Source organism: Dromaius novaehollandiae, unplaced genomic scaffold (genome assembly GCF_036370855.1).
Source record: "Dromaius novaehollandiae isolate bDroNov1 unplaced genomic scaffold, bDroNov1.hap1 HAP1_SCAFFOLD_79, whole genome shotgun sequence".
Lineage (NCBI taxonomy): Eukaryota > Metazoa > Chordata > Aves > Casuariiformes > Dromaiidae > Dromaius > Dromaius novaehollandiae.
In genome coordinates, this window is record NW_026991382.1 from 195,625 (window position 1) to 209,609 (window position 13,985).

The following is a 13,985-nucleotide window of genomic DNA, read 5'->3' on the forward strand; positions in this document are numbered from 1 at the left end:
GACCATGGTTCCCTGTTATCATTTGTGGTTAGAAAGACTCTGGGTCCCCAATATCCTCTAGCTTCATCTTCGCTCAGCAGAATGCAATCCCCCCCGGTGAGGGAGACTCTCCACACATACTCAGTTTCAGTTTCCCGGGAGCCCCGGGAGTATTTTTCCTGTATTTTAGCCAAGTCCTGAGGGGAATAGGGGATAATACGCGTGGTACGTCGTTGAATACCCCCCTGACCATTATCAGTGGTTTCCGTTTTAATCAAGGGTCTCATTACTACATTCCCATCTCCAGGATAAAAGCAGTTCCTGCTGTCTTCTAATTCTTTAATTGGATATATGGATTTTAGATCAGATGCCTGTTTTCCGTCTAGTTCGGCCACATTCGAGAATCCCGGTTCACTATCATCAACCCCCCGCCTGTTTTCTTCCAATTCAGACCGCAGGATTCTCTCTCGGTCTAGTGAGTCCGATAAGATTATGTGAAGCCGCTGAGTATGGTTGCGCTCCGCAGTGAGTTGACTTTGCAAGTTTCTTACCTGTTCTTGCAAAGACTCAACTGTCTCTTTGGCTCGACTCCGGGAGTCTTGCAAGAACTCGATTGTCTCTTTGGCTTGACTCTGGGAGTTTCTTATGTGTTCTCCCAAGGACTCAATGGTCTTTTTATCACCTTGCCTCCCCCACCGGGCAGCAATTAGTGCCGCCCCTAAAACACCACAAACTGTTGCCTGAGCCATGCCAAGAGAGAGCAGGGCTTTATAGCCCTTCAGATTCTCAAAAGAGGATTATCCTTCATTGTCAGATCCTCTGTACTACAAATTATTCACAAGCACAGCACACTGTCACGGGCCTGCCACTGCCATAAAGGGCACGGAGGCTGCTGTGACCTCACAAGCACAGCCAGCATGTATGGGCCTGAAACTGCCCTATAGGGCACTGAGGCTGCTGTGACGTCACAAGCACAGCCAGCAGCTATGGGCCTGCCACTGGCCTATAGGGCACTGAGGCTTCTCTGACCTCACAGCAGTCATTGGCCTTGAACTGGCCTATCAGGAATAGGACTGCTGTGACCTGACAAGCACGGCCAGCAGGCATGGGCATCCAACTGCCCTATGAGGCCCCGAGACAAACGTGACTTCATAACGCAGCCAGCAGGCATGGAGCTGTCACTGCCCTATCAGGCACTGGTACTTCCGTGACATCACAAGTACAGCCAGCAGCCATGGGCATCCCACTGGCCAATGAGGCACTAAGACAAAGGTGACCTCAAAACGCAGCCAGCAGCCATGGGCCTGCCACTGGCCTATCAGGCAACAGGACTGCTGTGACCTCACAAGCACAGCCAGCAGCCAGCAGCCAGGGCATCGCACTGGCATATGAGGCACTGAGGCTGCTGTGACCTCACAAAATCAGCCAGCACCCAGAGGCCTGCAACTGGCCTATCAGTCATTCAGACTGCTGTGACCTCACAAGCACAGCCAGCAGCCATTGGCCTGCCACAGACCTATCAGGCAATAGGACTGCTGTGAGCTCACAAGCACAGCCAGCAGCCAGGGGCCTTCCACTGCCTGATGAGGCGCTGACACTGCTGTGAGCTCACAAGCACAGCCAGCAGTGAAGGGCCTGCCACTGGCCTAGGAGGCAATGAGGCTGCTGTGACCTCACAAGCACATCCAACAGCCATGAGCCTGCCGCTGGCCTCGGAGGCAATGAGGCTGCTGTGACCTCCCAAGCACAGCCAGTAGCCAGGAGCCTGCCACTGGCCTAGGAGGCAGTGAGGCTGCTGTGACCTCACAAGCACAGCCAGCAGCCAGGAGCCTGCCACTGGCCTAGGAGGCACTGAGGCTGCTGTGACCTCACAAGCACAGCCAGCAGCCATGAGCATGCTACCGGCCTAGGAGGCACTGAGGCTGCTGTGACCTCACAAGCACAGCCAGCAGCCATGAGCCTGCAACTGGCCTAGGAGGCACTGAGGCTGCTGTGACCTCACAAGCACAGCCAGCAGCCATGAGCCTGCCGCTGGCCTGGGAGGCAATGAGGCTGCTGTGACCTCCCAAGCACAGCCAGCAGCCATGAGCCTGCTACTGGCCTAGGAGGCACTGCGGCTGCTGTGACCTCACAAGCACAGCCAGCAGCCAGGAGCCTGCAACTGGCCTAGGAGGCACTGAGGCTGCTGTGACCTCACAGTCACAGCCAGCAGCCAGGAGCCTGCCACTGGCCTAGGAGGCACTCAGGCTGCTGTGACGTCACAAGCACAGCCAGCAGCCAGGAGCCTGCCACTGGCCTAGCAGACACTGAGGCTGCTGTGACCTCACAAGCACAGCCAGCAGCCATGAGCCTGCTACCGGCCTAGGAGGCACTGAGGCTGCTGTGACCTCACAAGCACAGCCAGCAGCCATGAGCCTGCCACTGGCCTAGGAGGCACTGAGGCTGCTGTGACCTCACAAGCACAGCCAGCAGCCATGAGCCTGCCGCTGGCCTCGGAGGCAATGAGGCTGCTGTGACCTCACAAGCACATCCAACAGCCATGAGCCTGCCGCTGGCCTCGGAGGCAATGAGGCTGCTGTGACCTCCCAAGCACAGCCAGCAGCCATGAGCCTGCTACTGGCCTAGGAGGCACTGAGGCTGCTGTGACCTCACAAGCACAGCCAGTAGCCAGGAGCCTGCAACTGGCCTAGGAGGCACTGAGGCTGCTGTGACCTCACAAGCACATCCAACATCCATGAGCCTGCCACTGGCCTAGGAGGCACTCAGGCTGCTGTGACCTCCCAAGCACAGCCAGCAGCCTGTTACTGACCTAGGAGGCACTGAGGCTGCTGTGACCTCACAAGCACAGCCAGCAGCCATGAGCCTGCCACTGGCCTAGGAGGCACTGAGGCTGCTGTGACCTCACAAACACAGCCAGCAGCCATGAGCCTGCCACTGGCTTAGGAGGCACTGAGGCTGCTGTGACCTCACCAGCACAGCCAGCAGCCAGGGGCCTGCCACTGTGCTATGAGGCACTGAGGTTGCTGTGACCTCACAAGCACCGCCAGCAGCCATGAGCTAGCCAGTGGCCAAGGAGGCATGGAGGCTGCTGTGACCTCACAAGCACAGGAGCAGCCAGGAGCCTGCCACTGGCCTCGGAGGCACTGAGGCTGCTGTGACCTCACAAGCACAGCAAGCAGCCATGAGCCTGCCACTGGCCTAGGAGGCACTCAGGCTGCTGTGACCTCCCAAGCACAGCCAGCAGCCTGTTACTGACCTAGGAGGCACTGAGGCTGCTGTGACCTCACAAGCACAGCCAGCAGCCAGGAGCCTGCCACTGGCCTAGGAGGCACTGAGGCTGCTGTGACCTCACAAGCACAGCCAGCAGCCATGAGCCTGCTACTGGCCTAGGAGGCACTGAGGCTGCTGTGACGTCACAAGCACAGCCAGCAGCCATGAGCCTGCCACTGGCCTCAGAGGCACTGAGGCTGCTGTGACCTCACAAGCACAGCCAGCAGGAGGCGCTGTAGACTAACTTATGAGGCACTGAGGCTGCTGTGACATCACCAGCACAACCAGCAGCCATGAGCCTGCCACTGCCATAGGAGGCACTGAGGCTGCTGTGACCTCACAAGCACAGCCAGCAGCCATGAGCCTGCCACTGGCCTAGCAGGCACTGAGGCTGCTGTGACCTCACAAGCACAGCCAGCAGCCATGAGCCTGCTACCGGCCTAGGAGGCACTGAGGCTGCTGTGACCTCACAAGCACAGCCAGCAGCCATGAGCCTGCCACTGGCCTAGGAGGCACTGAGGCTGCTGTGACCTCACAAGCACAGCCAGCAGCCATGAGCCTGCCGCTGGCCTCGGAGGCAATGAGGCTGCTGTGACCTCACAAGCACATCCAACAGCCATGAGCCTGCCGCTGGCCTCGGAGGCAATGAGGCTGCTGTGACCTCCCAAGCACAGCCAGCAGCCATGAGCCTGCTACTGGCCTAGGAGGCACTGAGGCTGCTGTGACCTCACAAGCACAGCCGGTAGCCAGGAGCCTGCAACTGGCCTAGGAGGCACTGAGGCTGCTGTGACCTCACAAGCACATCCAACATCCATGAGCCTGCCACTGGCCTAGGAGGCACTCAGGCTGCTGTGACCTCCCAAGCACAGCCAGCAGCCTGTTACTGACCTAGGAGGCACTGAGGCTGCTGTGACCTCACAAGCACAGCCAGCAGCCAGGAGCCTGCCACTGGCCTAGGAGGCACTGAGGCTGCTGTGACCTCACAAGCACAGCCAGCAGCCAGGAGCCTGCTACTGGCCTAGGAGGCACTCAGACTGCTGTGACCTCCCAAGCTCAGCCAGCAGCCATGAGCCTGCCACTGGCCTCAGAGGCACTGAGGCTGCTGTGACCTCACAAGCACAGCCAGCAGGAGGCGCTGTAGACTAACTTATGAGGCACTGAGGCTGCTGTGACATCACCAGCACAACCAGCAGCCATGAGCCTGCCACTGCCATAGGAGGCACTGAGGCTGCTGTGACCTCACAAGCACAGGCAGCAGCCATGAGCCTGCCACTGGCCTAGGAGGCACTGAGGCTACTGTGACCTCACAAGCACAGCCAGCAGCCATGAGCCTGCCACTGGCCTAGGAGGCACTGAGGCTGCTGTGACCTCACAGTCACAGCCAGCAGCCAGGAGCCTGACACTGGCCTAGGAGGCACTCAGGCTGCTGTGACGTCACAAGCACAGCCAGCAGCCAGGAGCCTGCCACTGGCCTAGCAGGCACTGAGGCTGCTGTGACCACACAAGCACATCCAACAGCCATGAGCCTGCTACCGGCCTAGGAGGCACTCAGGCTACTGTGACCTCCCAAGCACAGCCAGCAGCCATAAGCCTGCCACTGGCCTAGGAGGCACTGAGGCTGCTGTGACCTCACAAGCACAGCCAGCAGCCATGAGCCTGCCGCTGGCCTCGGAGGCAATGAGGCTGCTGTGACCTCACAAGCACATCCAACAGCCATGAGCCTGCCGCTGGCCTCGGAGGCAATGAGGCTGCTGTGACCTCCCAAGCACAGCCAGCAGCCATGAGCCTGCTACTGGCCTAGGAGGCACTGAGGCTGCTGTGACCTCACAAGCACAGCCAGTAGCCAGGAGCCTGCAACTGGCCTAGGAGGCACTGAGGCTGCTGTGACCTCACAAGCACATCCAACATCCATGAGCCTGCCACTGGCCTAGGAGGCACTGAGGCTGCTGTGACCTCACAAGCACAGCCAGCAGGAGGCGCTGTAGACTAACTTATGAGGCACTCAGGCTGCTGTGACGTCACAAGCACAGCCAGCAGCCAGGAGCCTGCCACTGCCATAGGAGGCACTGAGGCTACTGTGACCTCACAAGCACAGCCAGCAGCCATGAGCCTGCCACTGGCCTAGGAGGCACTGAGGCTGCTGTGACCTCAAAAGCACAGCCAGCAGCCAGGAGCCTGCTACTGGCCTAGGAGGCACTCAGACTGCTGTGACCTCCCAAGCTCAGCCAGCAGCCATGAGCCTGACACTGGCCTAGGAGGCACTCAGACTGCTGTGACCTCACAAGCACAGCCAGCAGGAGGCGCTGTAGACTAACTTATGAGGCACTGAGGCTGCTGTGACCTCACCAGCACAGCCAGCAGCCAGGAGCCTGCCACTGCCATAGGAGGCACTGAGGCTGCTGTGACCTGAAAAGCACAACCAGCAGCCAGGGGACTGCCACTGGCCTACGAGGCACGGAGGCTGCTGTGACCTGACAAGCACAAACAGAAGGGGGCGCTTGCCCCTAACCTATGAGGCCCTGAGGCTGCTGTGACCTCACAAGCCCAGCCAGCAGCCATGAGCTTGCCAGTCGCCTGGGAGGCACTGAGGCTGCTGTGACCTCACAAGCACAGCCAGCAGCCATGAGCCTGCCACTGCCCTATGGGGCACTGAGGGTGCTGTGACCTCACAAGCACAGCCAGCAGCCAAGAGCCTGCCACTGGCCTAGGAGGCACTGAGGCTGCTGTGACCTCACAAACACAGCCAGCAGCCATGAGCCTGCCACTGGCTTAGGAGGCACTGAGGCTGCTGTGACCTCACCAGCACAGCCAGCAGCCAGGGGCCTGCCACTGTGCTATGAGGCACTGAGGTTGCTGTGACCTCACAAGCACCGCCAGCAGCCATGAGCTAGCCAGTGGCCAAGGAGGCATGGAGGCTGCTGTGACCTCACAAGCACAGGAGCAGCCAGGAGCATGCCACTGGCCTCGGAGGCACTCAGGCTGCTGTCACCTGACAAGCACAGCCAGCAGCCAGGAGCATGCCACTGCCCTGAGAAGCACTGAGGCTGCTGTGACCTCACAAGCACAGAAAGCAGCCATGAGCCTGCCACTGGCCTTTGAGGCACGGAGGCTGCTGTGACCTCACAAGCACAGAAAGCAGTCATGAGCCTGACACTGGCCTAGGAGGCACTGAGGCTGCTGTGACCTCACCAGCACAGCCAGCAGCTAGGAGCCTACAACTGGCTTCAGGGGCACTGAGGCTGCTGTGACCTCACAAGCACAGCGAGCAGTCAGGGGCCTGCCACTTGCTTATAAGGCACTGAGGTTGCTGTGACCTCACAAGCACCGCCAGCAACCATGAGCCTGACACTGCCCTATGAGACACGGAGGCTGCTGTGACCTCACAAACACAGCCAGCAACCATGAGCCTGCCACTGGCCTCGGAGGCACTGAGGCTGCTGTGACCTCACAAGCACAGCCAGCAGCCAGGATCCTGCCACTGCCCTATAAGATACAGAGACAAATATGACCTCAAAAGGCAGCCAGCAGACAGAGGCCTGCCACAGGCCTATCAGGAAATAGGACTGCTGTGACCTTACAAGCACAGCCAGCACCTACGGGCCTCCACTGGCCTAGGAGGCACGGAGGCTGCTGTGACCTCAAAAGCACACCAAGCAGCCATTGGCCTCCCACGGGCCTATCAGGCACTGAGGCTGCTGTGACCTCACAAGCACACCAAGCAGCCAAGGGCTTCCAACTGCCCTATAAGGCCCCAAGACAAACGTGACCTCATAACTCAGCCAGCAGGCATGGAGCTCTCACTGCCCAGTGAGGCACTATGACAAAGGAGACCTCAAAATGCAGCTAGCAGACAGAGGCGTGCCAGTGGCCTATCAGGCAACAGACCTGCTATGACCTCACAAGCACAGCCAGCAGCCAGCAGCAAGGGCATACCACTGGCCTATGAGGCACTGAGGCTGCTGTGACGTCACAAAAACAGCCAGCACCCAGAGGCCTGCCACTGGCCTATCAGTCACTCAGATTGCTGTGACGTCAACAGGACAGCCAGCAGCCATTGGCCTGTCACTGACCTATCAGGCAATAGGACTGCTGTGACGTCACAAGCACAGCCAGCAGCTGTGGGTCTGTCACTGGCCTAGGAGGCACGGAGGCTGCTGTGACCTGACAAGCACAAACAGAAGGGGGCGCTTGCCCCTAACCTATGAGGCCCTGAGGCTGCTGTGACCTCACAAGCTCAGCCAGCAGCCATGAGCCTGCCACTGGCCTAGGAGGCAGTGAGGCTGCTGTGACCTCACAAGAACATCCAACATCCATGAGCCTGCCACTGGCCTAGGAGGCACTGAGGCTGCTGTGACCTCACAAGCACAGCCAGCAGCCAGGAGCCTGCCACTGGCCTAGCAGGCACTGAGGCTGCTGTGACCTCACAAGCACAGCCAGCAGCCATGAGCCTGCCGCTGGCCTCGGAGGCAATGAGGCTGCTGTGACCTCCCAAGCACAGCCAGCAGCCATGAGCCTGCTACTGGCCTAGGAGGCACTGAGGCTGCTGTGACCTCACAAGCGCAGCCAGCAGCCATGAGCCTGCCGCTGGCCTCGGAGGCACTGAGGCTGCTGTGACCTCACAAGCACATCCAACAGCCATGAGCCTGCCGCTGGCCTCGGAGGCAATGAGGCTGCTGTGACCTCCCAAGCACAGCCAGCAGCCATGAGCCTGCTACTGGCCTAGGAGGCACTGAGGCTGCTGTGACCTCACAAGCACAGCCAGTAGCCAGGAGCCTGCAACTGGCCTAGGAGGCACTGAGGCTGCTGTGACCTCACAAGCACATCCAACATCCATGAGCCTGCCACTGGCCTAGGAGGCACTGAGGCTGCTGTGACCTCACAAGCACAGCCAGCAGGAGGCGCTGTAGACTAACTTATGAGGCACTGAGGCTGCTGTGACCTCACCAGCACAGCCAGCAGCCAGGAGCCTGCCACTGCCATAGGAGGCACTGAGGCTGCTGTGACCTGAAAAGCACAACCAGCAGCCAGGGGACTGCCACTGGCCTACGAGGCACGGAGGCTGCTGTGACCTGACAAGCACAAACAGAAGGGGGCGCTTGCCCCTAACCTATGAGGCCCTGAGGCTGCTGTGACCTCACAAGCACAGCCAGCAGCCATGAGCTTGCGAGTCGCCTGGGAGGCACTGAGGCTGCTGTGACCTCACAAGCACAGCCAGCAGCCATGAGCCTGCCACTGCCCTATGGGGCACTGAGGGTGCTGTGACCTCACAAGCACAGCCAGCAGCCAAGAGCCTGCCACTGGCCTAGGAGGCACTGAGGCTGCTGTGACCTCACAAGCCCAGCCAGCAGCCATGAGCTTGCCACTCGCCTGGGAGGCACTGAGGCTGCTGTGACCTCACAAGCACAGCCAGCAGCCATGAGCCTGCCACTGCCCTATGGGGCACTGAGGGTGCTGTGACCTCACAAGCACAGCCAGCAGCCAAGAGCCTGCCACTGGCCTAGGAGGCACTGAGGCTGCTGTGACCTCACAAACACAGCCAGCAGCCATGAGCCTGCCACTGGCTTAGGAGGCACTGAGGCTGCTGTGACCTCACCAGCACAGCCAGCAGCCAGGGGCCTGCCACTGGCTTAGGAGGCACTGAGGTTGCTGTGACCTCACAAGCACCGCCAGCAGCCATGAGCTAGCCAGTGGCCAAGGAGGCATGGAGGCTGCTGTGACCTCACAAGCACAGGAGCAGCCAGGAGCATGCCACTGGCCTAGGAGGCATGGAGGCTGCTGTGACCTCACAAGCACAGCAAGCAGCCATGAGCCTGCCACTGGCCTTTGAGGCACTGAGGCTGCTGTGACCTCACAAGCACAGAAAGCAGTCATGAGCCTGACACTGGCCTAGGAGGCACTGAGGCTGCTGTGACCTCACCAGCACAGCCAGCAGCTAGGAGCCTACAACTGGCCTCAGGGGCACTGAGGCTGCTGTGACCTCACAAGCACAGCCAGCAGTCAGGGGCCTGCCACTGGCTTATAAGGCACTGAGGTTGCTGTGACCTCACAAGCACAGCCAGCGACCATGAGCCTGACACTGCCCTATGAGACACGGAGGCTGCTGTGACCTCACAAACACAGCCAGCAGCCAGGAGCCTGCCACTGGCCTAGGAGGCACGGAGGCTGCTGTGACCTCACCAGCACAGCCAGCAACCATGAGCCTGCCACTGGCCTCGGAGGCACTGAGGCTGCTGTGACCTCACAAGCACAGCCAGCAGCCAGGATCCTGCCACTGCCCTATAAGATACAGAGACAAATATGACCTCAAAAGGCAGCCAGCAGACAGGCCTGCCACAGGCCTATCAGGAAATAGGACTGCTGTGACCTTACAAGCACAGCCAGCAGCTACGGGCCTCCACTGGCCTAGGAGGCACGGAGGCTGCTGTGACCTCAAAAGCACACCAAGCAGCCATTGGCCTCCCACGGGCCTATCAGGCACTGAGGCTGCTGTGACCTCACCAGCACAGCCAGCAGCCAGGAGCCTGCCACTGCCATAGGAGGCACTGAGGCTGCTGTGACCTCACAAGCACAGCCAGCAGCCAGGAGCCTGACACTGGCCTAGGAGGCAGTGAGGCTGCTGTGACCTCACAAGAACATCCAACATCCATGAGCCTGCCACTGGCCTAGCAGGCACTCAGGCTGCTGTGACGTCACAAGCATAGCCACCAGCCAGGAGCCTGCCACTGGCCTAGGAGGCACTCACGCTGCTGTGACCTCACAAGCGCAGCCAGCAGCCAGGAGCCTGACACTGGCCTAGGAGGCACTGAGGCTGCTGTGACCTCACAGTCACAGCCAGCAGCCAGGAGCCTGCCACTGGCCTAGGATGCACTGAGGCTGCTGTGACCTCACAGTCACAGCCAGCAGCCAGGAGCCTGCTACTGGCCTAGGAGGCACTCAGGCTGCTGTGACGTCACAAGCACAGCCAGCAGCCAGGAGCCTGCCACTGGCCTAGCAGGCACTGAGGCTGCTGTGACCACACAAGCACATCCAACAGCCATGAGCCTGCTACCGGCCTAGGAGGTACTCAGGCTACTGTGACCTCACAAGCACAGCCAGCAGCCATGAGCCTGCCACTGGCCTAGGAGGCACTGAGGCTGCTGTGACCTCACAAGCACAGCCAGCAGCCATGAGCCTGCCACTGGCCTAGGAGGTACTGAGGCTACTGTGACCTCACAAGCACACCTAGCAACCATTAGCCTACCACTGGCTTAGGAGGCCCTGAGGCTGCTGTGACCTCACAAGCCCAGCCAGCAGCTATGAGCTTGCCAGTCGCCTGGGAGGCACTGAGGCTGCTGTGACCTCACAAGCACAGCCAGCAGCCATGAGCCTGACACTGCCCTATGAGGCACTGAGGGTGCTGTGACCTCACAAGGACAGCCAGCAGCCAAGAGCCTGCCACTGGCCTCAGGAGCACTGAGCTGTGGGTCTGTCACTGGCCTAGGAGGCATGGAGGCTGCTGTGACCTCACAACACACAGCCAGCAGCCAGGGGCCTGCCACTGCCTGATGAGGCGCTGACACTGCTCTGACCTCACAAGCACAGCACACTGTCACGGGCCTGCCACTGCCATAAAGGGCACGGAGGCTGCTGTCACCTCACAAGCACAGGCAGCAGACAGGGGCCTGCCACTGGCCTGTGAAGCACTGAGGCTGCTGTGACCTCACGAGCACAGACAGCAGACAGGGGCCTGCCACTGCCCTATGACACACTGAGGCTGCTGTGACCTCACAAGCAAAGCCAGCAGCTGTGGGTCTGCCACTTGCCTATCAGGCAATAGGACTGCTGTGACCTGACAAGCACAGCCAGCAGCTGTGGGCCTGCCACTGGCCTGTGAAGCACTGAGGCTGCTGTGACCTCACAAGCACAGACAGCAGACAGGGGCCTGCCACTGCCCTATAAGACACTGAGGCTGCTGTGGCCTCACAAGCAAAGCCAGCAGCCAGGGGACTCTCTTTGGCCAATGAGGCACTGATGCTGCTATGACCTCACAAGGACAGCCAACAGCCAGGAGCCATCCCACTGGCCTATCAGGCTATAGGACTGCTGTGACCTCACAAGCACAGCCAGCAGCTATGGGCCTGCCAGTGACCTATCAGACACGTGTCGCGGCCCGAAAGGAGTCGTTCAGGATGACCTCCCTCCCCTTAGGACCAACGACCAAGTTCGTGATGCCCTTGCACTCAATTAAGGTGAAAACGACACCAGCCAACCAGTTTAAGATTTATTAAGGCAAAATGGAATCAACTAACGAGACATGTCCCGCGTCACACGTTTAGGGAAAAAGAGAGGAAAAGGGGAAGAGAGAGAGAGAAAGATATCACCACCCGTGGATCCAGTGGCGTCCCGTTGGTCCTCTTCTTTTGGGAGTCCTTGCGGCGGGGCGGGGGGGCAGAGGGGGGAAGCTCCCGTCTGGTTCCGCTGACTCTGCTCGAGTTCTTCAGTCGTCGCAAGCAAGCCCCCCCATTCACACAGTCTGCGGTTTTTATAGGTTCTTGCCCGGCCTCTGGGAGGTGCTTCCTCGCTTCCCATGCAGATTAACCGTCATGCGCAGTCCGCCCTCTCGGAACCTTCCAGAAATGGGCTGGGGTATCTGGGGGTCTCCTGCTCATGCGCAGATGGCAAATGAGTACGTGCGGTTCGTGCCCTAGAGACGCCCTTCTGCCCTTTTCGCACCCTTTTTACCCCGTGCAGGTGCACGAGGTTGTTTACTTCGCAGACGGCTCCCGGGGGCGCCAGCGCGGCATTGCCCGACACACCTTGGCAGCGGCAGCTTTGCAGCAGCAGCAGCAATGTCAAGACAAAAACCGCATTTAGTACCGGTCCTCTACACCACCCCGTGTCTCAACATTGCAGCTTGGCAGCAGGAGAGAGAGAGAGAGAAAGCAAGCAAGCAAGCAAGGAAGGAAAGGAGAGAGAATTAGGGACGGGGGGGAAGTCGTGGGAACAACATGGGTTTGGGTAAAAAATAAAGTGCTTAACAGTGATTAAACAGAGGTCTTGCTCAATGCAAGCTTATTCTTTAACAACTTCAACAACAGTTAACTTTACAAAACAGACATCAAAACTGAGTTAATGAGGTAGGATTGTTACAATAGGCATAAAACAGCTGGCAAATGCGCTGTGGATGTCAATATGCAATTTCCTCCTTCAGGAGAAACTGGGAAATGATGGGTACTGTGGTTGGCCACGGCCAATGGATGGCACGGATTTTCTTTATGCCGTCCGGCAAGGTGGTAGGAACAAATTGCATATTTGACACAACATGTCCGATTAATTGAACAAAGCAAGGAATTATACAAGAACATTAAGGCGGCAACTGCACCTAACAAATACAATATTAACTGTTTCACCCACGGTGCCCCCAGTAACCAGGACTACAAATCGCCACTCCAGCCATTCCAGGTTTGGACGAGGACGTGGGCTATTTTTCTGATATCTTTGGTTAACTGGAGAACTACTTCGCCTACATCATCTATTTCCAAACAACAGTTAGGAATATTTAATTTCCCACACACTTCTCCCTCTTCAGCTAACAGGTAATCTAAAAACCATGTGGTGCTGAAGGATTGCCGTGCGCATCTGTTGGGATTGCCAAGTTAGAAGATCTATCGTGTCAGCAGTTTTGTTGGTAATAATTTCTAGAGCCGCTTGTAGTCTGATTATTTCCCCATTTTTGCGTCCCGCCCAAATTTCCCTTAATGGATCGCGTCTTACAGGCAACACTTCTGTCTCCAAGGTTATCATATACCTTTATGCCTAACCGAGGTCCACTTGTTTCTGGCAAAAGGAAAAACAAAGGTCTGATAATCCCTATATAACAAATTCCCAACCACCCCGTGGGTAAAAATGTATATGCTGTGTGCCTGCATATCCAGTAATGCCCCTTCTTAGCTCCAATGCCCTGAGCAAATGGCCCGTTTATCCCTGGTGGGAATTGAAAGTAAGTTGCATCTCTGTTGCCCAGAGGGCTGAAGAAGGTGGTTGCCCCATCACCTATTCGGCCGGTACAATACCAAGCCCCAGAAGTGTATTCTGGTGGTAGGTTTGCCATAGCACATATAAGCACATTAAGACAAGAAGTATCTTTCCAACACAGGTTAAGAATGCCATTCTTGGCTGTTGTGTTTTCAACAATAAAGCTAATTATGATCGCAGCACACAATTACAAAAAATGATAAAAATAACTGTTATAACTACCACAGGTAGTATCGTTGAGGACACTCAAGCTCAACATAAGACAAGTCTTCTTCCCCAGTGTCCTCTTCCTTTTACATTGTTGACCTAAAAGGAAGGGAGGATCCACCTGGCATGGATTCTATGATCTTTCCCATGGGCATCAGTAGCTACCCATGCATACAGATTTTTTGAAGCTTTTAGTACTAGAGGTATTTGTCCCACAGTGGGTAAGTCCACTAGAACCGGTTGTCCCGGGTAATACAAGGGATTCCTCGGTTTCTTATTCTCCCCAGTCCCAGGTAAGAGGGATGGAGGATTAGGGCAAAAAGCAGCGAGTCTGGGGCAGCCATTTACTCCCCATCGTCCATTGACTTTAGTTACTGCATCAGATATTCGTCGCGCCCATCCGGGATTGTGCGGTCTCAGGGTTCGTTTTAAGAGTCCTGGGGTGCAGACGGGGTCTTGGGATAAGGGAGGAGGAACTTTGGGGTTTGAGGAAGATGGGGTTCCCCTTATCCTGT